We start from the raw sequence: 27,018 nt of genomic DNA, 5'->3' as shown, positions 1-27,018 counted from the left end.
AGCATTATACCTTATTATGCAATACATCCCATATGGATATACAAGTACAAAGCTTGTACTATTTTTTAACAGTTAGAAGAGAAACAAATCATATACCTCTCACAGGAGTAAGAGATGCATTCATAAAAGAGAAAGGCAAATATAGTAGACAAAATAATTTTGACTACATGAAACTTAAAAGCTTCTTCAGAATCAAAATTAATGTACCTCGGATAAAAAGGAAAGTGATTGAATGGGTGGGGGAAGGAAATATCTATTTCCTATTTCTCTGTTAAGAGAATGGCATTAAAGATATATAAACAATTACTAAATATATATGAGACTAATAGCCATTCTCAAAAGACAGGTGATCAACAGAAATGAACAAACAAGTCTCAAAAATTGAATTTCAGAGCTTTTACAACCACATGAAATAATGTTCCAAATCACTAATAATAAGAGAAGAATATTAAAACAATTCTTAGGTTTTACTTCATATGCTGCAAATTAGAGAAAAGCATCAAAAAATAGTAAATAGTGTTGGAGGGCTTGGCAATTAAGAAGGCACACTAATATATTGTTGGTGGAACTGTGAAATGGTATAATTTTGGAAAGCAATTTGGAATTATGCAAATAAAGTACAAAAATGTATATACTATTTGGGCCAATACTCCAGTACTGGGTTTATACTTCCATAAATAGCAAAGTCTTCACATACACCAGCATACTTACAGCAGCACTCCTTATGATAACAAATTGGAAAAAAGTAGTTGGCATTAATTGAGGAATGGATAAAAAAAGGGTGATCCATGGATATAATGGAATATATATATATATATATATATATATATATATATATATATACATATATATATAATGTGATATGTGAATATAATAGAAAATACAAGTACAATATTTTGTAAGAAATCATGTCTGTGATAAATACAAAGAATCTTGTAAAGATCTACATTAACTGATCCAGAAATAAGCAGAACCAAGAAAACAATATTCACAGTAAATATAAAAATGCAAATTAAAAAGTAGATACCAAAATTAAATGTAATAAAATTACAAAAATCAAGCAGACTTAAACAAAAAGATAGGAATAGATAGCCCCCAATCTGCTTTTGTAGAAAGAGATTCAAAGTGTTAAACTTTGCAAAAGTATTCAAACTTTTTAAAAAAAGTATTAATTAGTTGTGCTGATTTTTTTTCCTCTCTTAAAATAATACTATTTGTTGTATGGGAGAGGGAGGGAGGAGGGTGGATACTTCAGATAACTTATGATGATCTAAGAAACAGAAGATATCAATAAAAACTTTTTTTTAATGCACTAATTATCCAAGGTGTTTCCTCTTTCCTCCTGGCATCTGGGAAAGATAAGCTGGAAGCTTCTATTAACCTCAGGCTTCATTGTTCCAACTATAGCTCATGTAGGATCTGAATATGAGCCTTTATCCTTTGTTTCTTTGCCTTTTTGTTTTTTTCTTGATTTTTAGGTGGGGTATCAGTTAGACTATGAACTAGTCAGTTTGGAAGGATTAGAAGAGTGAACTCCCAGAGGTCTAGGAGATGGAGTCCATGCCATATTTTGTTGACTTCCAAGCCCAGTAAATAACAAAGTTCCAAGGGATCCACTTGATACAGCATAGAAGTGTAATCTACTTTAATTAAGGGAACCAATTTATCCATCAGCTATGCCATATTTGGAAGTGAATTTAGTGCAGTGAAGGCTTTTGATTGAATTATATTGTGTGAGCCTACTCTCCCCAGTAACGAAAGGTGATAATGGAGTGAGTGTGTCACTTGTTGGGGTTGTGGGGGGAAGTGGGGAGGGAGGGAAAATATTAATGTTTCTGTTATTGCCAAATCTCTATAAACATTCCCTTGTAAAAACCTTATTGATGTTAATTAGGGGAAATGAAAGTGGGACACTAATCACTATAGGTACTAACCATTACTGGCCAATAATATTAGGGAGAATATAACAGAATACTAGGCACAATACTCCAGAATGGGGGTTGAACCCTAAGAAGACAGTCTCATTGTCCATCAAAATGAGGTTCTCTTTCACCTTTCTCTAAAACCTTGAGGTGGGAAAGAAGTAGTTAGCCTTATTCTGGGAAACCTAATTCATTAGTCTGAGTTGGAATTGGATAAATGTTCCAAAGAATATAAATGGTATATCAACATTTAAGAGTTGGAAGGGAAAAAGACAATGAAAAGGCAAGAGGAGAACCAGGAATGTAAATATCATGAAAAATAAGGAAGGAGAGTGTTTTTGAGAAGGAAGATATGGTCAAGTGTCAACATTTAAAGTGGTTCATAATCATGCCTGGGATTTTAAAAAAAATTAACTTGGGTTTTGTGATTATGATGTCACTCATAATCACAACAGTTTTAATTATATGGTGAGAGTAAATGCTAATCTATAAGAGGTAAGAGAGTGATTTAGTGGTGAGGAAATAGAGGTATCACCTAAAGACTATTCTCAGAAGTTTTCCAGTTAAATGAAGAAATATATAGTAGTTTTAAAAGGTAGCATAGTCAAAAGAAGGAGCACATGAATGTGTGCACTTAGCTAGGTGGTTTAGTGGATAGAATGCCAGACCTGGAGGCAGAAAGACTCCTCTCCCTCAGTTTGAATCTGGTTCCAGACTCTAGCTGTGTCACCCTGGTAAGTCACTTAACCTTGTTTGCCTCAGGTTTCCTTCTCAGTAAAATGAGGTAAAGAAGAAAATAGCAAAGAAAACCCCACAAGGAATCATGAAGAGTTTGAAATGACTAGACAACAATTGTGTGTGTGTGAGTGTTTATAAAACTGCTCTGAAATCTATTTGTAGTCAGAGGGAAAGGAGTATATGAGAGGGAATAATTGATAGAAAAGGTCCTGAAAAAGAAAATGATAAGAGAAAGAACAAAGATGAATTAATAAACCAGGGAAGAAAAGATGTGATACAAGAACAAGGCAGAAAGATTGAGCAAGATACAAAGAAATGTTATATTGTTGAAAAGAGAATTAGTAATAATTAGTAAGTTGTATATCAGAATCTCAAAGTTGGAAGGAAGCTTAGAGACCACATGGTTCAACCTGATCCTAATAAACAATCTCATCTTCAATATCATTAACAGTCTTTCAGCCTCTGCTTGAAGACCCCAGGGAAAGAAAAGTCAATACCTCCAGTGGCAATCCATTTCACTTTTTGACAGCTTTGATTCTGCTAAAGAGATGGGTATTTGTTTCATGAAGCTTAGGGCCATTAACAGAACTTTGCAATTTCCTACAGGCAACTTTGCCTACTAGCCTCTGCCCGCTCATTCTAATTTATTGTCTGTTTTCAGTATCTATACTGAATGGCTGTCCATACAATCATAAACCATACCTGGAAAATAGGCATTCCTTACTCACTTATTTAGAACAAGAGAAGATCAATAACCACTATGATAGTAATCTACACATATATTGAAGGCATCCTTGTTAAATGTATTAGAAGAGGAAGATTTTCCAGGCAAGATTCTATGGGAGACTACATTTTTATCATCACAAAATTGACTGAAATATTAAAAAGAAAATAAGACCTTCTTCTTTTATTGAGTATATATTTTAAAATGCTACACATCTTTTAAAAAAAAAAAAAGTTGGACATGAAGGGATCGAGTCTTAGGAGCTCTCTGATAAAAACTCATAAACTAAGGACTCTAACTAAACTTTCAAGAGACAGAACCCACAAAGGGACCCAGTGAGGCAGTTCTCCTACTCAAGGTAACTTGGAAAAGAGCAGAAAGGCTCTGCTCCCCGGGGTCGGAGGGGCGGCCCCCCAGAGGGGTGGCCCACCAGAGTCAAAGAACTTCAGCCTCCCGGACACAGCCCCAGGGTGCTGGGAGCTGTGGCTCACAGCAGCGGGGGAGTCTCCTAAGCTGCACCCCAGGGAGCACCAGGCACAAAGTTGGGGAACAGCTGGGGACCTCTGCCAGAGGGAGCACTTGGAGCCCAGCCCTCAGGGCACACAGCAAGCAGCTTGGTCTTTCTGCAGCTTAGACCTGGAAACAGAAGCAGGTGGAGCCTGTAAGCAGGAGCCCCCAGGGCATGAGCCCATTGAGCTGAGGGAGGGGGAATAAAGAGAGACTGCAGAGCTCTATCCTCTGCCCCTGGAACAGGACTCTGGGGCTCTGACCACATTCAGATCCTGATTGCAGTCTAGCCCCCCCCAATAGAACAACAGGGCCCCCCCACCTTGGCCCCGTGGTAGAGGGGGGCGCTTATGGTCATTCACAGACCAGGAGGGAGGACAGAACCTCACACACTGAGACCCTTGTGGGAGTGTCCCAAAAGCTCAGGAAGCACCCCAAAAAACAGGCTTAGGCTGGGAAAATGAATAAGCAAAGAAACAAGAGGAAGACCATTGAGAAATATTTTGCAAATGAGCCTAAGAAGGATCAAAATACTCAGTCTGAAGATGAGGAAGCACAAGCTCCTGCATCTAAAGACTCCAGGAAAAACAGAAATTGGGCTCAGGCTATGACAGAGCTCAAAAAAGACTTTGAAAATCAAATGAGGGAGTTGGAAGAAAAACTGGGAAAAGAAAGGAGAGAGATGCAGGAAAAACATGAAAATGAAGTCAGCAGCTTAGTCAAAGGAAATCCAAAAAAATGCTGAAGAAAATAGCATGCTAAAAACCAGCTTAGGTCAAATGGATAAAACAGTGCAAAAAGTTATTGAGGAAAAGAATGCTTTAAAAAGCAAAATTGGCCAGATGGAAAAAGAGATAAGAAAACTCTCTGAGGAGAACAAATCCTTCAGACAAAGAATAGAATTCAGGGAGATTGATGAATTTACCAGAAATCAGGAATCAATACTTCAAAACCAAAAAAAAATGAAAAATTAGAAGAAAATGTGAAATATCTCATTGAAAAAACAACTAATATGGAAAACAGACTTAGGAAAGATAATTTGAAAATTATTGGAATACCTGAACGTCATGATCAGGAAAAGAGCCTTGACATCATTTTCAAAGAATTACTATAGGAAAATTGCCCTGATATTCTAGAAGCAGAGGGCAAAATAGAAATGGAGAGAATCCACTGATCCCCCTGAGAAAGAGATCCCAAAAAAACCAACCCCCAGGAATATTATAGCCAAGTTCCAGAACTCCCAAGTCAAAGAGAAAATATTACAAGCAGCCAGAAGGACACAGTTCAAATATCATGGAGCTGCAGTCAGGATCACACAGGACTTAGCAGCAACTACATTGGAAGCTCATAGGGCTTGGAATACAATATACCGGAAGGCAAAAGAGCTTAGAATGCAGCCAAGAATGAACTACCCAGCAAGGCTGAATGTCCTCTTCCAGGGAAAAAGATGGACTTTCAATGAACCAGGGAAATTTCAAAGGTTCCTTTTGGAATGGCCAGAGCTGAACAGAAGGTTTAATCTTCAGATACAGGACTCAGGTGAAGCATGGAGATTGGAGGAGAGGGGGGGAAATATGAGGGACTTAATGAGGATGAACTGCATGTACAGAAAAATGATACTGATAATATTCATATGAACCATCTCAGTTAATAGAGCAGGTAGAGGGAGCTTTTATAGTTGAAGCATAGGAGAAAGCTGAATTCAAAGATAAAATATGGTGTAAAAATGGAGTCAATAGGAAAAAAAGGGAAATGGAATGGGAGAAAGAAAAAGGAGAAGGGGAATAGCCCAAGATATTTCACATAATAAGATATTTTTTTTATTACAATGAGCTATTGCAATGATATGGAAGCGGGGAGGCAAGGGGGAATGAGGGAACCTTTGCTCTCATCAGAGATAGCTAGGAGAGGAAACAACAAATATACTCAATGGGGTATAGACATCTGGAGTAAGAAGGAGGGGGGAGCAGGGGAAGGGGTGGGGATGTGAGTAAAGGAGGAGAGGATGGACCGTGGGGGGACAGTGGTCAGATATAACACATTTTCTTTTTTGCTTCTTGCAAGGGGCTGGGATTGGATGGCCTGCCCAGGACCATAGGGCCAGGTGGATTCTGGGCCTAAGGGGTGGTATGGGGGCTCAGGGCTTCTTGGCCCCAGGACCAGGGATCTGTCTGCTGCGCCACTCAGCAACCCTACAGCAGAGTCAGAGTGAAAGGAGAGAGAAAATATAGTACATGGTAGTGGAGAAATAAGAAAGGAGGGAGTTGCGATCAGCAATGGCAATGTTGGAAAAATATGGAAGTAACTTTTGTGATGGACTTATCATAGAGAATGTGATCCACCCACGACAGAGTTGATGGTGTTGGAACAAAGACTGAAGCACATTTTTTTGTTATTATTATTTGGGGGAGGGTGCAGGGCAAGTGGGGCTGGGTGCCTTGCCTGGGGCCACATAGCAGGGTGATCATTGGGTGTCTGGGGCCGGATTCAGACCCAGGTACTCCTGGCTCAAGGGTCAATGCTCTGTCCGCCACCCAGCCACCCCTACTATTATTACTATTTTATTTTATTTTGGGTCTTTTTTTTTCTTCTTTTTGGTTTTTGCAGGGCAGTGGGGATAGGGTGACTTGCATGTCACATGGCTGGGTGATTATTGGGTTTACAAGGCTGGATATGGACTCGGGTGCTCGTGGCTCCAGGGATGGTGCTTCATCCATTGTGCCACCTGGCCATACCTACAATTATTACTATTTTTTTTTCTCTCCCCTTTACTTTTTCGCCCAAGCAAGTCTATCTATATTCATGGGGGGGAGGGGTATTTTGTTTACTTGTAAACAAGTATATTTTATTAATGTAAAAAAAATTTGTACAAAATGAGAATAAAAATAAATTTAAGATGATAATTTGATAGGATAAAAAAAATAAGTTGAATAATGTATCCATTGGGAAGCTTATTTATTTTTTTTAGGTGCCTCCTGCCCTTTTCCTATTCATCAGAATCACTTCTACTCATGTTTTTAGAATTTCACTCATTGAAATGTTCCTTCCTTCTTAGGATAATTTCCCCTGAAAAAGTATTAAGAAATTATTCATAACAATAATTTTTCTCAACTTTTTAGAATTTGTTTTTGCAAGTTTTAGGTTGTACATCATACCAATCCTAACTTTGTCAAATAGCTTTAAATTTTAGCTATTCATATCCCAATCCACCTCTAAAAGTTCTCATCATTTCTGAAAAAGGGTAAAAACATCACTTGTACAAAAATATTTATAGCAGCCCTGTTTGTGGTGGCAAAGAATTGGAAATCAAGTAAATGCCCTTCAATTGGGGAATGGCTTAGCAAACTGTGGTATATGTATGTCATGGAACACTATTGTTCTATTAGAAACCAGGAGGGACGGGATTTCAGGGAAGACTGGAGGGATTTGCATGAACTGATGCTGAGTGAGATGAGCAGAACCAGGAAAACACTGTATACCCTAACAGCAACATGGGAGTGATGTTCAACCATGAAGAACTGGCTTATTGCATCAGTGCAACAATTGGGAACAATTTTGAGCTGTCTGCAAAGGAGAGTGCCATCTGTATCCAGATAAGGAGATGTGGAGTTTGAACAAAGTTCAAGGACTATTCCCTTTAATTTAGAAAACAACAGATATTGTCTGATCTTGTCACCTCTTAGACTTCTTGTCTCTTCTTTAAGGATATGATTTCTCTCTCATCACACTCAATTTGGATCAAGGTACAACATGTAAACAAAGTAAAAACTGACAGATTGCTTTCCGTGGGGGGGGGGGGAGTAAGATTGGGGGGGAAATTGTAAAACTCAAATAATATCTTTAATAAAAATAAATTTTAAAAAAAAGTTCTCATCATTTCTGAAACAGTGATCAGTTCCTTCTTTTTGTGAGAATCAAGTTCAAAGTAATTTTTTACTTTCTCCACCTTTAGAAGTATGAAATTGCCATGATGGCAAAGTTATTAATTTATTATCTGCTCTACTTTTTACAGCTAATAATTTACATCTTCTCCCACTAAAATGTGTTTCCATGCTGTGAGTGGTCTGTTTCCTTGTTTCATTCTGCACCTTTCCCAAGTGTTTTATAAGAAATTCTAGAATAATATTATTTCTATTCCTATCTCTATTGATCTTCATCTAATTATTCTTCACCATTTTTATAGGGCACTTTAAGAACTTTCCTTGCAAGGACACTGGGAAAGATGGTGTTTGTTTTATCATCCTCAAAACACAGATAAGCAAACTAAGGCTCAGAGACTTATCCAAAAAGTAAGTTTTGGAATCTGGGCTACAAGTCCTGGTCTCCTAGATCTTAATTCAGTGCTCTTTCTGTTACACCATGCTGCCTTTCTTCTGGAAGTTCACATGGGATAACCTCCCTCTCCTTCTTATAGTAGGAGATGAAGCCATCTACTGAGAATGAAAGAAATGAAGGTAGATTGAGGATTTGCAATATTTAGAAAATGTTTGGAATAGTCACTGAAGGGAAGGTGAGAGGGAGTCAAAGATGAATAAAATGATTTGTGAGTATTAGTTGGATCATTTTGTATAGCCTCCCTCTTCAACCTTACCAGACATTTTCAACTACATCCCCCTTCACCCAACTACAGTAATTGCTCCATTAGCAACATACACTCTGCAAACAAAATAAAGAGCTAAATAATTGAGGCAGGCATATTTAAGTAACAGAAGCTGACAGATTCAGGTTGAACGAGTGTTACTATGGAAACAACCAAGTGATTGCATACGATTATTAATCTGAATTCTCCCATCGCAAAATCCTCCTCAGGAGAATAGTTTTTAGAAGTGATATCTTGGAATCATAGATTTAAAACCAAAAGAAATACTATCATTACACTTAAACCCCTATTTTGACAAAAGAAGAAGCTGGTAAATAAAGTGAATTGCCAAAGGTCACCCTAACAGTAAGTAGTAAAGCTCAGATTTGAACCCATATGAGATGACTCTAAATCCAATGCTCTTGCAATTATAGCATATAAAACTATTCCCCTGACATCTTAAAATATATAAGGTAACTTTGTTGTTTTTTAAAACAACAATCTTGAGGCTTTGGGAATAACGGGGAGAGTTTTGGGTTCCATATTTATTGGTAAGAAGAAGAGAAAAATGAGCGGTTCTCTACCCAGTTTGTCCCCAGCATATCTGGTCCTTTCTTGGTGCTAGGAATAATCCACCCCACCCCCCATGTCTCCCTTGCTAGTTTTATTCAATATGACCTATTCCCTTTCTGAGGGGGTACTGGAACAAGGTATTTTTTTTCCCAGGGAAACAGAAAGCAACATGGAGAAAAGGGAGAAGAGAAGGGAATGGGAGTTAGAACAATATATGGTAAAAATGAGGTAAGTGAACTGTTTTCCCCTCCTCTTTCTCCAATGACCAATCCATAGTAAAGTGAGTATGACAATGACAAAGTGGGTATGTAGGGCCTATGGTTAGACTCATATCCTATGGAGCAAACTGAACTGCTCAAGTTTGTATTAATTCTTACACTGGTAATTTAGTTATAAAGCACATGAATGGTTCATGATTATTTTCTAACAATGGGTTGAAGTTGGTCCTAAGCTAAGAAGGTTCACTCACATCTTTTGTTGCTCTTGCAAATGTACTTGCACCCTAAAGCTTTCAACCAAAGGACATCAAAAAATACATATGCCTAGATTGACCACAAGAGATTATGAGGAGTAACCACATAATTTATAAAAAGATAAAGGAACACAAAGAAACAGATACCAGTCAAAGGGATAGTGAATAGGAACGATTCCACTTACTACTGGTTACATCAATTGAAGTAGTCTATGTATCTTTGATTGACACCCTCATCTTGTCTTACTTTTTTGTGGACCAGAAAGAGAAAAACCGTATCTCTGGCATTATTCAAATCAACATATCAAATCCCTCCTAACAGAGCCCCGTCCCTCCATAAGTCCCTGAGCTACTGGATGAAGTCTGTTCATTCTCCTTTCTTCTCCTTTCCAGTCCCATAATCTATCAATAATGTTTTTCCTTCAGTCTCAAAGAAGACCATGACATTAGGGAGGTGATCCCATAACAAATAAGTGAATTAAATTTGGGGGGGAGGGGTGTTGTGCTAAGTCTCCAGCTTCACTTTCTCCTCCAGAGCCATCTGATCCAGTGATCTGATATGAATCAGGATGATTGGAGATGGCCCTGGATGGACTTACCCAGAGTCACACACCTAGAGTCAGGTGTCTGATGCCAGATTAGAACTCCTATCCTTCTGACTCCAAGGCTAGTGCTCTATCTACTGCACCACCTAGCTGACCCTATCCAAGAGTAAGTATCAAGATAAGCTCCATATAACTTAGAAAGACATAGTATATTTCCTTGCTTCAGGAAATGACCCCAAACTTCCAATACCAGCAATCTATACAGGTCTAGGTCATTCTTCTATACATTAGAAAAAGATTTTATACATTGAATCTCAATTAAGATTTGAGCTGTTTTCATCTCACAAAGAAGATAATACCTATCTCTGAAACAAACCCAAAATGATTGTCTTCTGTTAGATTTTATACTCTATGAGAGTCTTCAGTTAGTGAAACCATATTTTTCAGCTTGATATTGTGCAAGGGGGCAGTTAGGTGATTCAGTGGATAGAGAATTGACCTTGGAATCAAGAACCCTCATCACCTTGATTTCAATTGATTATCTGACCTCAAACATGACTAGCTAGCTATTCGACTCTGGGAAAGTCACTTAACTCTGTCTCAGTTCCTTATCTGTAAAAGGAGTTAGAGAAGGAAATGGCAAACCATTCCAGTATCTTTGTCAAGAAAACCCCCCCCAAAAATGGGGTCATGAAGAGTCAGACAGCCTGAACAGTTGGAACTGTGCAAGAAGGGGCAGCTAGGTGGCACAGTGGATAGAGCACTGGCCTTGAAGTCAGGAGTACCTGAGTTCAAATCCAACCTCAGACACTTAATAATTATCTAGCTGTGTGGCCTTGGGTAAGCCACTTAACCCCATTGCCTTGAAAAAAATCTAAAAAAAAAAAAGAACTGTGCAAGAAGATTGGATCATTTCAAGCTAAGAAGCTAGAATATGGGCACTAAAACATTTTTTTATAATTTGTCATTAGTTAAGCCTCCTTCTTTCTACAAAATGCTGACATTCTCAGCAGACCTCAAATTCCCACTGAAAAATTATACCACCACCATCCCAATCACCACCATGAGGACCTTCCCTAATTATCTGATGCTTCTTCAGGAATCTCAGTTTCATTTCTGGTTTGTTTTCCCCATTTTGAGAAAAGAGGTGTTGGTCACTGTGGAAAATGAGGTGGGGGGTAAGAATCTTCCTTTTCAACTCAACAACAACCTCCCTCCTTAACCCAAGAAGTGAGTAAATCAATCTGAGGGTCTCATAATTCTGCAATCAGATGCTGAATACTATTCCTTATCAATTGAGAAAATAGGGCCTTTATGAGAAAAATCATACCCAAATCAGAAGCAAGGATGAGCCTCTGATGGTGACCTTTAAAAGAACACAGTCTTTGGCCCTACATGTGCTCCCATGTAATCTGTCAGGGTTTTATTCCTTCCTTCCGCCTTTTCCTATCTGTGTTTGACAACATGAACAAACAGAGCTCTGTGATTTGCTGTTTAGGGTCCACAGACAAGCAGTTTTACATAATCTTTAACAATAGCAGGCCTTTGAGTGCCTAAGGACAGACTGTACTGAGGTTTCGGAGTTTATCTCAGACTTTAGATGAAGAGATAAGGATTCCATATAGATAAGGCATTAGTCATTAGACAATATGTTTTCCTTTTGCTTTTTTCTTTCCAGCCCTTGAAAGTTCGGCAGCTTGGAGATTTAATCCTCCTTCTCTTATTGTAGCTGTTTACTCAGGGTGGTAGGCTTAACACCTAAAAGCAGCCAAAAGGCATAGGACACATAGCTTCTTTCTTTTGCCTTCTTTAAAAAGGAATGTGAAAGCCACATAATCCACCCCCCTCCAACCTCAAGTCCCCAGGAAGAACACTTCCTACTGCATTTAAAAAGTCAAGATATGACAGGTCTGCAGATAGCTGCCAAGTCTAGTCTAAGAAATCAATTCCCAGTGAGTCATCTTGACTAAAATGACAAAAAAATACTTGTTCCTTTATCATTCTACAGCCAAGACTAGGCTGTAGAATTCTAAAATCCAGTGCAGTAGAAGGAGTATTATCTTTTGAAGCAGAAGAGTTGGGTTCTCAGAAATTTATTGTGTGACTTTGAGCAAATCTCTTAACTTCTCTGGGCTCATTTTCTCATCATTGCATGCTACGGTCAAATAAGAGGAAAGAGAAAGTCCCTTCTAATTCTAACATTCTGTGTCTTGCTTTGTCTTCAGTTAGGGTAAAATCATGAAGGAGTGCAGAGAATGGCTGCTCCTTTGGAGATTTGTTGAGGAGATAGTTCTTGCTCTTCAGCTACTCTCCTAGTTCTCCATCTACCTCAACTTAACCTTCTTCTTTGCTAGATTCATGCCTTGCCCCGTAGGTGTCCCTGAAGGCTCTTTCCTGAGTTCTCTTCTTTCTGGACATTCTCTTGGTGATGTCATCAGTTTATGGTTTCCAACAATTGTCTCTAGGTAGATTGTTGCCTACCTTCCTAATAAATATCTTAATTCTGAAGTCTAGTACCATATCACTTAGAATCAGAGAACTTGGGGGTGGCTAGGTGGCGCAGTGGATAGAGCACTGGCCCTGGAGTCAGGAAATACTTGAGTTCAAATATGGCCTCAGACACTTAATAATCACCTACCTGTTTGGCCTTGGGCAAGCCACCTAACCCCATTGCCTTACGGAAAAAAATTTTTAAAAAAATTAAAGAAAAGAATCAGAGAACTTCAGTTCTGATTCTGATTCTGATCCTGCCATTTATTCTATTTGTATGATCTTAGGAAAGTTTTTGGATTTTCTTTAACTGCCCTGAACATCAGTTTCTTTCTCTGTAAAATGGATATGATTAGATAATAACTGTTGTGTATAAGTCAATATTGACTTCGTCTGGTCCAGTGGCTCCAGCTTGGTATTGGAACAAAATGAAATATTGTCATTTAACAACAAGGAAAAATATTAAATAATAGCACTGACAAAGATATAGCACCGGTTTAGAAAAATGCAATCTTTCTCCTCTCCATATTGTAATACATCTGATCAGGAGGTTTATTGTTTCCCACAACAGAAGGACATCTGTAAGTCTAAGGGACACCAACTCCTCACATGTTGGACTTTTTATTTCCTAAAGTCTCTTATAAGAAGTCACATTAATGATTCCTTGAACCAGTCAAGTCTCAGATATGACTTTGCCTTGTAGAAAAACAAAACAACAACAAACAACAACAAAACAAACTAATCCAACCTTTGGAGCAAGAAGCTTAATAGATGTAGCTTTTACTATAACTGTTAAGATCCTTTATAAGGTAGATCATAGAAAAGAGTTACAATACACAGAACAGTCAAGTAGAGGACAGGATATAATCAGATCAATCAATCTATCAATAAACATTTATTAACACCTGGTAAATATCAAGCATTGTATTGAGTACTGAGCATACAAAAAAGAGACAAAAATTGTTCCATCCCTTCAGGGAGCTTACAATCTAATGGAGGAGATAAGATACAGATAAATACAAATATAAAGAAAGCTATAATCAGATTATGTAATAAATAATTAACAGAGGGACAATAAGGAGACAATGAAGTTTCTTAAGCAAGGAAGTAACAATTTTTTTCATTTTTATTTTTCTACATCTAGAAAATAATTTCTTGGTAGTCTGAATGCTAATGGGTTCAGCCTTGTTGTTATTCAGGAGTTTAGTCATGTCCATTTCTTTATGACCCATGGGACTTTCTTGGCAAAAATACTGGAACAGTGGATTAAGGTAAACAGAAGTTAACTGATTTGCCCAAGGATCACCCCTATAGTAAGTATCTGAGGCTGAATTTGAACTCAAGTCTTCTTGACTTCAGGTCCTATCTGCTGAGCCACCTAGAGGCCTCCACTTAGTTGGCACTTTAAAAATAGAAGGACAAGCAATAACATGCTCCTACCTATAAGCAGTTAATATTTCTCCAATAATTTAGATCTATCTTCAATTCTAAGAAGAGTGTTTTATGTTAGCATATGTGTATATTGGTAGACAGAATTTCCAAAAATTTTTACATTATTTTGAATAGAGTTGTCTTTTTATCTCTTTCTGTTAGCTGTTATTGGTAGTAGACTGCAAAGTTGGTGATTTCTTGTGAATTTATTTCAGATTCTATAACTTTAATGAAAGTTATTAATTATAGTATGAAATTATAAAAATTATTAATTTCAGTTTATTCTTCTAAGTTCTCTGGATAGACCATCATATCATATAAAAAATGACAGTTTTGTTTCCTCTTTGTGGTTACTTAATTCCTTTTTTTTATTTTGAAAGGCAATGGGAGTTTAAGTGACTTGCTCAAGGTCACATAGCTAGGTACTAATTAAGTGTCTGAGGCCATATTTGAACACAGTTCCACCTGAGTCCAGGGTCAGTGCTCTATCCACTACTCTACCTAGCTGCCTCCTATTGCTTCATTCCTTGATTTTTTTCTTCTCTTCTTTCTAAAGCAAGTATTTTTAGCAAAATGTTAAATTAAATAGTAGTGATAATAGATAACCTTGCTTTAACCCTTAATCTTATCAGAAAGTTCTATGACCTTACTTCATTACATATAACATTTTTGTCAGTTTTCATTAGTTTCAATTATCATATTAAAAAAGATACACTTATTCTTATTCTTTCTAGTGTTTTTAAAACGAATGTTGTTTTGTCATAAGCTTTTTCAGCATCTATTGGTATGTAGTTTTTATTTTCTTATTAATATATTTTATGTGTAGATTTTCTTAATATTAAATCAATCTAGTATTCCCATTATAAATGCATTCTGGTTATAGAATATAATCTCTTCTATTAATATTTTAATATAATCCATGGATATTCATTTGGTGTATTGTCTATCTATGATTTTTCTAATTTGTCTCTCCTTGGTTTAGGAATCAAGACCATATTCATAGCATTGAAAGAATTTGGAAAATTCTCTTTCTTCCCTACATTTACAGTTTATATTATTTTGGAATAAACTACCAAGTTTTATTAATTCTACCTCCACAAAACCTCTATCTGTCCCCCCAGTATGTTCTCCTGCATTAGAGGTCTTCTAGCAAGTATGGCTGTCTATTCTGTATTTCCATGTACTGACGTGAATTCCACTTTGATCAGATCTTAGTGTCTTTCATTCCTTTGGATTCATTTATCCCTATTTTGCAACTAGGTGGTACAGTAGCTAGAGCACCAGATCTGGAAACAGGAAAAGCTGAGATCAAATTCTGGAGAAGGAAATGAAAAACCACTCAGTATCTTTGCCAAGAAAACTCAAAATAGGGACACAAAGAATCAGATATAACTGGGGAAAAAAATTATTGAACAACAAAAAAATCTCCCTTGCAATTCCTTTTTCTGAAATTGTTGCTTAAATAATCTATTTCATCTTCTGTGAAACTGGATTTTATATTTTTGTAAACATCTATTTCATATTACTAGTTTTGTTAGCATTTAATTGGACAAAAATAGTTTCTGATAGTTTTACTTCATCTATACTTGTTTTAATATTGCTTTCAGGTTTATGTTTTATGAAGATTATTTTGACAGCTGTATGGAGAATGGATTGGAGAGGAAGAAGAATGAAAAAAAGGCAGAACAATTAAGAGGTTATTACAGTTCTCTAGGCAATAAGTCATGAGAGCATGAACTACCAGGTACTTGTAAACTTGAGAACCTGAAAAGATGATGATACCCTCATCAGAAGGTGGAAAGTTGGAAAAAGACTAGGGAATTCCATCTTAGAATTGTTAAGCTTGAAATGCCCATGGGACATCTTCCTGGAGTTGTCCTGCAGGCAGATGATATTGCAGAGTTAAGAGCTCAAAAGGAGGAAAAGAAAGGAAGTAAACAATTCTTGACATTAAGTTATATCATTTTCCCGCCTGACCTAGTTATCTTGTTTCCAATAAGGAAATCTAATTACTCTCTCAATCAAAATTTCCTATGACTCATGAGATAATAATCATGAATAATTTGGAATATATGTATGTGGTATATATGCATGTGTGTGTATATACATTTATACATAGATGTGTATACATTTGTAGAGAGACAGAAACAGCCAGAGATACAGAGAAGCAGAGAGAAAGCAAAGAGAGAAAGAAGTTAGAGAACATATAAATATAAAATATACAAATATTTATATATACAGAGTATATATAAAATTCTTTTGATCCTAGGCACAGATTCTTTGAGTGAAATTAGACATGCAGGGGAAAGACTACTTCCTACAACAAACAGTTCTTTTAGTTTTCCCCACAAACTTATTAAGTTAAAATCTGCTTTTCTTTGAAGAGCTTGTTTTTCATGAAAATGGTAAATTCTATGTATATATATATATATATATATATATATATATATATATATATATATATATCACTGTAGGATTACAAAGAGCTTTACATATATATATACATATACATCATATATATATTTTATACACATACACATACACATGTGTGTATATAAAATATATATATATATATATATATATATATATATATATATATATATATATATATATATGATTTTATCTGGTCCTCACAACAACACTGCTGAGTAGGTGGTTTCTGTCTTGCAAACTAGAAATAGAAAATCAAAGAGGCTGGAACCAGTATTCTGACTCCAAATTTCAAGATCTTCCTGCCTTTTTTCTCCAATTTTATTAAACTGCCAAAGTCATGACAAATTATCTATGCCTCTTTTTCCACAAAATCATATTTTATCAAGAACTGGATCTTGATGGGAAAATACAAAAACAAAAATAACCAAGCCTTATTCAGACAGAACATAAAAAATACATGTACATACATATACATGTAAAGAAAATCAGTTCATTATAAGTCATATTATATGGTGAATACAAAAACAATCTCAATGCAAGGAGATCTGGGTTCAAGTCCTACCTTTGACACATTCTAACTATGCGATCCTCTAACTTTAACCTCCCAACCAACTTGCTAATACTATAATTGGAAGAATAGCTACCAATCTTTATTATCAGAGGTATTTTCCTTTCTGGAAACTTCCTACAGCAATGAAAATATAGTTCAGAAAAGGAAAACATCACTTCTCTTCTTTGTTACTGTCAAGGTCTTACTTATCATGTTACTTCTCTTCACAAAAAAAAAAAAAAAAACTTCAATAACTCCCTAGTACCTCTAGGATAATATTTGAATATTTCTTTCGGTGTTTAAAATCAATCTGAAGCTAGTCTCTCTCATGATACATTCATTAGTCTTATTCATTCAGCACTTGAGATTCAAGTCAAACTAGCCTTCTTACTTTTACCTGTATGTTCCTGTCTCTTAGGTTTTGCCAAACCTGTCCCCATGCTTGTCATACTCTGCCTCTAGGGATCCCAGTCTCTCAAACTAGCTCCTAAAAAAGTCTTGTGGGGATTCCCTGCATTGCTAGTGTCCCAATATCCCCAAAATTATTTCTATTATCTTTGTATCTTGTATTTATTTATTTATCTGTTCACATGTAATATTTCCTTCACTAACCCCAAAAGAACATAAGGTTAATGAGGATGGAAACAATCTTATTTTTGTCTTTGTAGCTTCAAAGTCAAAAACAGTGCCAGACACATACCATATCCCCCCCCCCCAAAATAAGACTTGCCAGGACTTTTTCAGAATTCTTGTATTATAAGCCTTACCCCAAAATACGACCCAGTTAAGACCCCCAACCAGCTGGACAAATTTAGTACATTCATTCCAACACATGGACATATTAAATTATAAAATAATAATATTAAATAAATAAATAGTTTTATACATGAAAAAATATTCCCTGAACATAAGTCCCAATGTCTTTTGGAGCAAAAATTAATATAAGACCTGCTCTTATTTTAGAGAAAATGCAGTAGTAGATGCTTAATAATGCTTGTTGAATTCAATTGAATTATGAATCAATATAGCCTACTCCTACCTCAAGCTGCAAGCTTTATTATTTATTTTCCCAGTCAAACTGTCCTCAATGTCCATTTCCAAATTACAAATATTTTAAAATGTAAAATAAAAAATAAAATAATGTAAAAGACAATTGCAGCCTCTGAATCAAATATATTGTGGATAAAGGCAGAAAAATTATTTTGTTATTGCTGACGTGTTTTCAAAGAGGACCAATGCTATAATAGGTGATGTCTTGATTTATGTGTTAATTGGATTCAAGTGAGGCAGAATTGTACAAAGTAGTAAGCCTCACCCTCTCTTCTAGAGTTATTAAATTCCAGTAGCAAGACAAAAGTCAGGAAGACTAGTGATAGCCCAGGAAGCGGTGATCCCTAGCATCTTCTATGTCTGCCCAAGCTCAAAGCACTCCAAAGTACCTGCTTCACTCACCTTCACTTGCCTATTGTAACAAATTGTTTTCATCCGCCCATTCCACCATGGGAAGTCTTAATATGTTAGGAGGATACATCCTCTAACTCACTGACAGGTTTGAGGTTTGTGGGTTATTCTCAACCTAATTTAGTACATCTGCTGAATTGGTTTTATCAGGGTATTGCACTGTGCATGCTACAGCTTCTTTGAGCCCCTTTGTGAGAGTTGAATGCCAAGTGGACACCAAAGGTGAATGAGCAGCCCTGAAAAGGGCTTGGCAAATTATGACACCAGAGGGGATAGTCCTTCCTGAACATTCCATACACAGCAGAGAAATTCTATTTAAAAACTCAAAAGGAACAGCTGATTTAAGTCTCAGTGATATCAAAGAAAAGGTGGGTCTGGAAGAGCAAAAATACATTGAATACAGACTCCGCTATGTTTTCATAAAAACCTACTCTTTTTTCTGAATTTCCTTATTATTGTCTAGGGAATCAACATCCTTCCAGTGTCCCATATTTGTAAACATGGTGTCATCTTTGACTTCTCACTCTTAACTCGTTGTATATATCTAATGCCCAAACTTGTCATTCTTCTTTTCTTTTTTCTTCTGGTTTCATTTATAGCAATAATGTCAAGATTTATATGATTCAATTCTACAATTAATACATTTGTTTTTGATTACTAAGCAGATAACCCATATATTGTATCAAAAGTTAAATTTGTGTATATGAATTGTCTAAAAACTACATATTTTGAAGAATCTTCTACTGTTTTTTGTTTTCTGTACTACTGTCATTGAAAAATTAGAAGTGGGCTGAGGAGGAAAGGGAGCCAATTTGTATTTTTCTTTGTTTCATTGGTTGCCAGGGTCAGTTAGCCTACTGGCAATGAGCCTCTCCTTACTTAGCTACACTGACCTTCAGAAAACAGATGTTGTCTGTTGATGGAATTGACTACACTTGAAGCCTTTCCAAGATGGTAACATTTGGTGAAACTTGTGTTTTAATGGTTTAGACTTCAAGAACCCTAAGTGACAACACCATGAAGTACGTGAATAAGATTTTGTGGAAGGCATTAGTAATAATATTATGTAATCTGTTGTTATATTTCATGATGAGAATTTAGATCCATTGAACACCAGAACTGATAGTTTCATGTTTTGTCCTAATTAGAAGGTTGAATTTTGTCACTGAGAGTTCAGATTCACATTCAAATTAACTTAATACAAAAAGTAGAATAAGTTAGCACATATTTGTTTATAGCATAATATTAAGCACATATATATATGTACAGAAGATGATCCTTGAAGCTTATAATCAAGTAAAGAAATAGGATATATATCCAAAGACTAACTAATAAATGATAAATTCATAGAAGAGGTTTAACTAAAAAGTTTATGGGAGATCTACCTGAAGAAATTACTCAATGGGGAGGTTAAGGAGTATTTCCTAGAGGAGTCCTAGAGAATGGTATTTGAGGCTGACCTTGAAAGGATATACAAAAATTAAACAGGTAAAAGGAAAAGATCAAGGTTCTACAGACAACAAGAGCAAAGACAAAAGAAAATTTGGAGATAATAAGTAGTCTAATTTAGCTGGAATGTAGAATATTGTGGAGGTGAGGAGTGTGAAATCAGGCTGGAAGAGATAGATTATGCCAAAAAGGAACTGGACCTTGAAATCTAGGCAAGGTATTTGGTAGGAGATGGAAATCTATTAAAATTTTTGAGCTATGAAGTGATGTGAGTAGATCCATTCATGTGGAAAGTCTAATAATCATGTAAAGGATGTTTTGGTGGCAAGGAAAATGGAAATTATTTTCCATTCTGTAGGAAATCCTGGAGTGACCATTATATGGTAGAAAGAGAATTTGGATTTGGAATCAAAGGATCAAAATTTGAAACATGCTATGAGACTTATTTCTGGGTCATCTTCGACAAGTGCCTTAACCTCTCAAGGCCTTTGGTTTGTTTATCTGTAAAATGAGGGGGTTGGACCAAATAATCTCTTCTATGTGTATATCTTATAATTCTATCCATTTTCCATCATTCTTGCTGGGGGAACCATTCACTGTGTTTTAGCATTAAATTCCCTCCAACATTTCTGTTACCCCTCATCTTTTGTGGAATTCTTTATTTGCCATGGATTCTCTAAGAAAGGCTTTACACATCTTTCTTCCCATTATAATCCGATTGAACACAATCTTCTATAAATCCCTTATATCTTATTGTGGGTTCACTTTAGGGTTTCACATTTCTTCCTTGATCTTTATGGCTTCTCATCAATCAGCATAGTATGAATTTGCCAAATAATGTTCCAGACACTTTTGATTCTTCTAGTTTATTTTCCATCCAGACTGTTACTTTTCTTTATAATAATAATAATAAATAATAGCAATATTAAGCTATATGACTAATAAAGTGATTTAATTAGTTCATTTGATCTTCCTTAAAATTCTGTGAAGCAAGTAGAAAAGGTATCATTATCCTCCTTTTGCAGATGAGGAAACTGACATTCTGAGAGGTTATGTGCCATAGTGTATGGTATAGATGGGACTCAAACCTAAGAATTCTGACTCAAAGTCCAGAGCTCTTTCTCATGATCAAAGTAGTCATTGCCATTAGCCAAAGTTCTAAAGTAACAAAACAGCTTCTGCATTGTCACATTGAAAAATCTTGCACAATGTGCCAGATTCCCTGTTAAGAATGATGAGACTTGGTGCAGCTAGGTGGTGCAGTGGATAAAGCACCAGCCCTAGAGTCAGGAGTACCTGAGTTCAAATCCAAACTCAGACACTTAATAATTACCTAGCTGTGTGGCCTTGGGCAAGCCACTTAACCCCATTTGCCTTGCAAAATCCTAAAAAAAAAAAAAAGAATGATGAGACTCCCCTCAACCAAGGTGGTAATGAGATTTGGAGGAAAATGTTCTGGATTTGAAGATAGAGGAACTGTGTAGAATCCTTGGCTTTGTTATTTCCTACCTGGGCAAGTCATTAAAAAAAAAAAAAGCAAAACCGAAATTAAAAAAATATAAAGCAGGCAACAAAAGATAACTTAAAAGGAAGCACAGAAAAGCAGAGTAGTTTTAAAAATGATTTGTCATGTTTATAACAGTTTTTCAAAGAAAGAAAACTGTTAAATTGAAAACATTATTTTATATTAAATTCTTTTATGTAATGTGTTATATAAGGAATTTTTTTCTTTTTGTATTTAAGTTCAGAGTAAATAAAATTGAAAAGGAACAAAAGAAGAAAAACCATTTAATAAGCACCTACTATGCATCAGTGCATGAAATACTCCAATAGAGATTAGTCAGAGACTTTTTCTAATAGTTTTTCTGTGTTCCCTTGTAATGTAATCTTTATATTAATAATTGCAGAAGATAGAGAAGCAATTTGGGATAGAGGATAGATGGTCAATCATAGAATCAAGGGAGACCTAGGCCCAAGTCCAGCCTCTGCTATATGCTGGTTATGTGATCCTCAACAATCAACTTGACCTATCAATGCTCTAGGTAACTTTAAGAGCAAAAGATAATTACTGATTTGATTGGGCAAGTGAGTTTCCACATCGGAATTCCCTTTCTCTCAGATTGGGAAAATTTAATAGCACCCTATATGTTTAAAAAAAAATAAAAAAAGGACTGTTAAAACATCAGCTCATTCAAAAGACAAATGCTATTTTCTGGAAAAAAATAAATTAAGTATAAAATTTATACCCTCTGGTATTTCTCAATGTTCTTTTCAAACTTAAATGTTGTCTTATACCCTTATTATGACTCTTGGAATTTCTCAAACTTTCAGACAAAGGAGTAATAAGTAAACAAAGGATCAAAATCCCATTTCTGTAACAATGACAATATGAGCTCCCATTCCATTTACAAAGATTATTCAACCTGACCTTCAAAAAATCAACATTTCTTAAATCTAAAATAGTTATTGAGCAGCTATTACTAATTAGTTAAATCACATAGTTCTCATCAAATGAATTTTTATTTTGAAAGTTCTGCCATTTGTTGAAAAAAGAAGGAATAATAAGAATCCAAGATTTCTAAAATCAATAGTGTATTTTTGTTTATTGGTTTTTATTGATTGCATTCTTCATCTGTGAATGTATCTCTCAGAAGAAATTTAGTTCTTTTGGGGTATTCCATGAACACTTTTGCTACTCTGGGTCTTGAACACAGTAGCTAGAGAAGGTCTTCAAAATGAATCTCATTATTTTAAGACATAGAGAAAGTGTAGCCTACACAATGAATAACAAAGCAGAAGATAATGAAGGCCAGAGACAATTTCAGCTGCAGTCATTAGAGAAGGTGTCATTTCTAAATAGTACAGAGAACTGATATTGGAGTATTTTTGTCTTCTCTAGTAGATATCTTCTAATAGATGATAGAATGAATAGAATGCTAGATTTTGAGGCAGGAACATGAAAGTTCAAATCATACCTTTAATATTTATGGATTGTGTGATGTTGGGCAAGTTATTTAACCTTTCAACCTAATTTTCCTCATCTCTAAAATAAGGATTATAATAGTAACTACCTCAAAGGGTTACTATAAGGGGTAAATGAGATAACATTTTGATATTATATGATAACATATATATATATATATATATATATATATGATAAAGCACATTATAAATCTAAAAGTGCCACATAAATACCTTAAAAGTTACTAATAATATATTTTGATTTGGAATCATTTTTTCTTAATGCAAGGAGGACTCCTATCATCATCATATATTTAAATAAAGTTTCATGAATGGGTCACATCTAAACCTCTGATGTTTCAATGAAATCTGTGAGGCTTGTTTTCCTGAATTTCTATTGTTGCTTATTTTGTTTAAGACTGCAGTTCCCCAGTTGTTTTGAGCCTTTGCAAATTCAAGTATTAGAGCTAGTATTGGGAACAATCATCTACTTTCCCTGACAAATGGTCTAAGAAACCCTAGATTAATAATGTAAAGGCAATGTGGTGGAGTGAAAAGAATGCTGAGTTCAAATTCAGACTCCACCACTTCCTGCTTTGACAGGCCATTTAATTTTGTTGGATCTTGAGTTCCTTATTCATCATAGAAGGGGCTAGACTAGATGCATCTAAGGTCCTTTTCAGGTCTAAAGCTAAGATCTTCTGAACTTTCAAACTTTGAAGTTTTATCTCTATCCATGGGAACTTTAGCTTTTCTTTTTCACATACTTCAGAAATAATTAAATTCTTCTGGTTATTGTGTTTTTTAAATTATGCTTATATATTCCATAGAAATGAGCTGGAAGGGACTCAGACATTATCTAATTCAACCCCCTCAACTCACAGATGAGAAAACTGAGACCCATACAGGTGCATACTATCTTCTGGAAAAATAAATTAAGTATGAAATTTATACCCTCTGGTCCTTTCTTAAAAAAAGAAATCTGATACATGTCCAAGATCACAGAGATATTAAGTGCAAGAAACTGAGATCCTCTGTTCTAGATCTGTTGTTTCTTCCTGCTAAAGCTTAAAAAATATTGGCCTTTTAAAATTGTATATAATCTCAAAATCATTTTCCAATAGAATCATACTGGTCAGGTCATAATTATTTCCTAGTGATTTTAATTTCTTTTCTTAGATTGCCCTGTTCTAATCTTAGTGACTCAAGCAGAAAATGTGAAAGGTGAAATAAATCATGGCCAGAAATCTGATTTGTTGTCATCCTATTTTGAATGGGGAACCATCAAATTAAACAAAATCAGGTTTTTTCTGATCTTGAAAACCAGAAGAAAATTAAGGATGTGAATTTAAATCTTTCCTAGAGTCTGCATAGAATCATCTAATCCTTAGCATTAGTAAGAACTAAAAGATATCTGTTTGAAAAGTGAACTTCTATTACCAACACAGACATTTTACAGTAATAATAATACCTTCACCATTCCTTTTAAAAGATTTCTTTTAAGATAATTAACATCTAATTACCAAATCCAATGACCTTTTTTTTTTTTAGTCCTCCTGCTTAAACTTGATGGAGCATTTGACACTATTGTCTACTTTCCTTTGTATAACATAAGCACAGAGTCTAAAAGGGAGACAGGACCTTAAAGGTCATCTAGAACAACAAGATTCTCTTTTACAATATACCCAACAAGTGGTCATCCAAACTGGGCTTGGAGACATTTAATGATAGGAAAACCATGAGCTATAAAGGCAGTTCATTCTATCTTTGAAGAGTGATAATTGTTAGGAAGCTTTTGCTTATATTAACCTGAAATCTGTTTATCTTTAATGTCTGCCTATTACCCAACATTAGGTCTGTAAAAGCCAACCAGAACAAATTCAATCCTTTCCCCAATACAATAAATACAGCTATCATTTGTTTCTCCTCTCTCTCTCTCTCTCTCTCTGTGCCATCTCTCTTCTGGCATAAGTACTGTCAATTCTTCTATATGAACCTCATATGGCATGGTCTTTGCTCAGTTTATCATTTGGGTCAATCCTGCTTATGATCACATTCTAGCTTGTCAATATCCTTCCTGAAATGTGATATACAGAAGTGAACACAGTGTTCTAGATGTGATCATATTTCGGCAAAATACAGTTGAACTATTGTTTCCTTCATTCCAGATATTACACTTCCTTCAAGGAAGGCTTTTTTGGTTGCTATTGTTGATTCATTTTAAACGTTCAGTTCACTGAAATGTCTTTTTCACTCAAATTCTTGCATAGCCATGTTTCTACTATCCTCTATTTGTGTAGGGTTTTTTTAATCAAGTATTTCATATTCATCCCTATAAATTTTATCTTATTGATTTACTGTATTAGCCTAGCTTATTGTAACATTTTTGAACCCTGATTTTATTAGCTAACAGATCAGCTATTCCTCCCAATTATGGATCTTCCCCCCTTTTGTCTTTTATTCCCCTTTTTTTATTCCCCCTTTTGTCTTATTGTCTTTTAAGACAATAACAATTCACCCATTTTAAAACTATTCTTCGTCTATTTCCTTTGCTAGTTCATTATTTCTCTACTGTCTTCAATGTTTTTATCTTGGTCCTGTTCTCTTTCTATAACAGAAGTTCTGAATCTTTTTGTAGGTGAATGATTCCTTTAGATAATCTGGTGAAACCAATGGACTCTTCTTAGATTAATGTTTTCAAATCCATAGTAAAACAAAGGAACCATTTATATTTAAATAAAAATGCAATTTTTTCCCTAGACAACTTCCTAGACCCCTTGAAATTAATCAGATTAAGAATACCTGATCATGGGGCAGCTAGATGGCGCAGTGGGGGGCAGCTAGGTGGTGCAGTGGGAGGCAGCTAGGTGACGCAGTGGATAAAGCACCGGCCCTGGAGTCAGGAGTACCTGGGTTCAAATCTGGTCTCAGACACTTAATAATTACCTAGCTGTGTGGCCTTGGGCAAGCCACTTAACCCCATTTGCCTTGCAAAAAAAAAAAAAAAAAACCTAAAAAAAAAATACCTGATCTTGCTTATCAATTTATTCATTCCACAGTTTCAATTATTATCTCTAATGCAGATGACTACCAAATCTAGATCTCCAGTTCTCACCGAGCTACAGTGTATATAGTTACCATGTCCCCCATGAGTCTTCTCTTCTACAAATTCAGTTCCTTCACTTGATCACCATAAATTATGAACTCAAGGTCCTTCACTATTCTAGTTACCATCCTTTAGACATTTTATAGCTTACAATGTCTTACTTATATGTAGGACCCAGAAGTGAACACAATACTACAATTATTTAAATGTCTACAACATCTTACCTCTATGTTCCACCAGCATTTTAAATTCAATATTCCCCCAAATGAGCTTGTCACTCTATTTCTTTTCACTATAAATTGACTGATTCCTGGAGAAATTCTAGGATGATGTATGTCATGGAACACTATTGTTCTATTAGAAACCAGGAGGGACGGGAATTCAGGGAAACCTGGAAGGATTCGCATGAACTGATGGTAAGTGAGATGAACAGAACCAGAAAAACACTGGACACCCTAATAGCAACATGGGGGTGATGATCAACCTTGATGGACTCGCTCATTCCATCAGTGCAACAATCAGGGATAATTTTGGGCTGTCTGCAATGAAGAATACCATCTATATCCAGATAAAGAACTGTGGAGTTTGAACAAAATTCAAGGACTATTCCTTTAATTTAGAAAAAAAAAAACCTGATATCTTATTGTCTGATCTTGTTATCTCTTATACTTTATGTTTCTTCCTTAAGGATATGATTTCTCTGTCATCACACTCAATTTGGATCAATGTACAACATGGAAACCATGTAAAGACTGACAAAATGCTTTCTGGGGGGGGCTGGGGGGAGGGAAGTAAGATTGGGAGAAAAATTGTAAAACTCAAAATAAATAAAATATTTAATTAAAAAAGAAATTCTAGGATGTAATATTAAAATTATGATTGATAAACATTTAGAAAGAGAAGCAATGATTGCAAAGAGTCATTATGGACTTGTTAAGAACAGATCATACCAAATTTACCTCATTTCAGTTTTTGACAGGATCACTGAACTACCATCAAGAGAAATGCTAATGAATCTACTTTCATTAAATTTTAGTAGAGCTTTTAATAAAAGTTATGTTAATCTTTTTTGTTTTT

Source organism: Macrotis lagotis, chromosome X (genome assembly GCF_037893015.1).
Source record: "Macrotis lagotis isolate mMagLag1 chromosome X, bilby.v1.9.chrom.fasta, whole genome shotgun sequence".
Classification (NCBI taxonomy): domain Eukaryota; kingdom Metazoa; phylum Chordata; class Mammalia; order Peramelemorphia; family Peramelidae; genus Macrotis; species Macrotis lagotis.
This window is presented reverse-complemented; position numbering follows the sequence as displayed.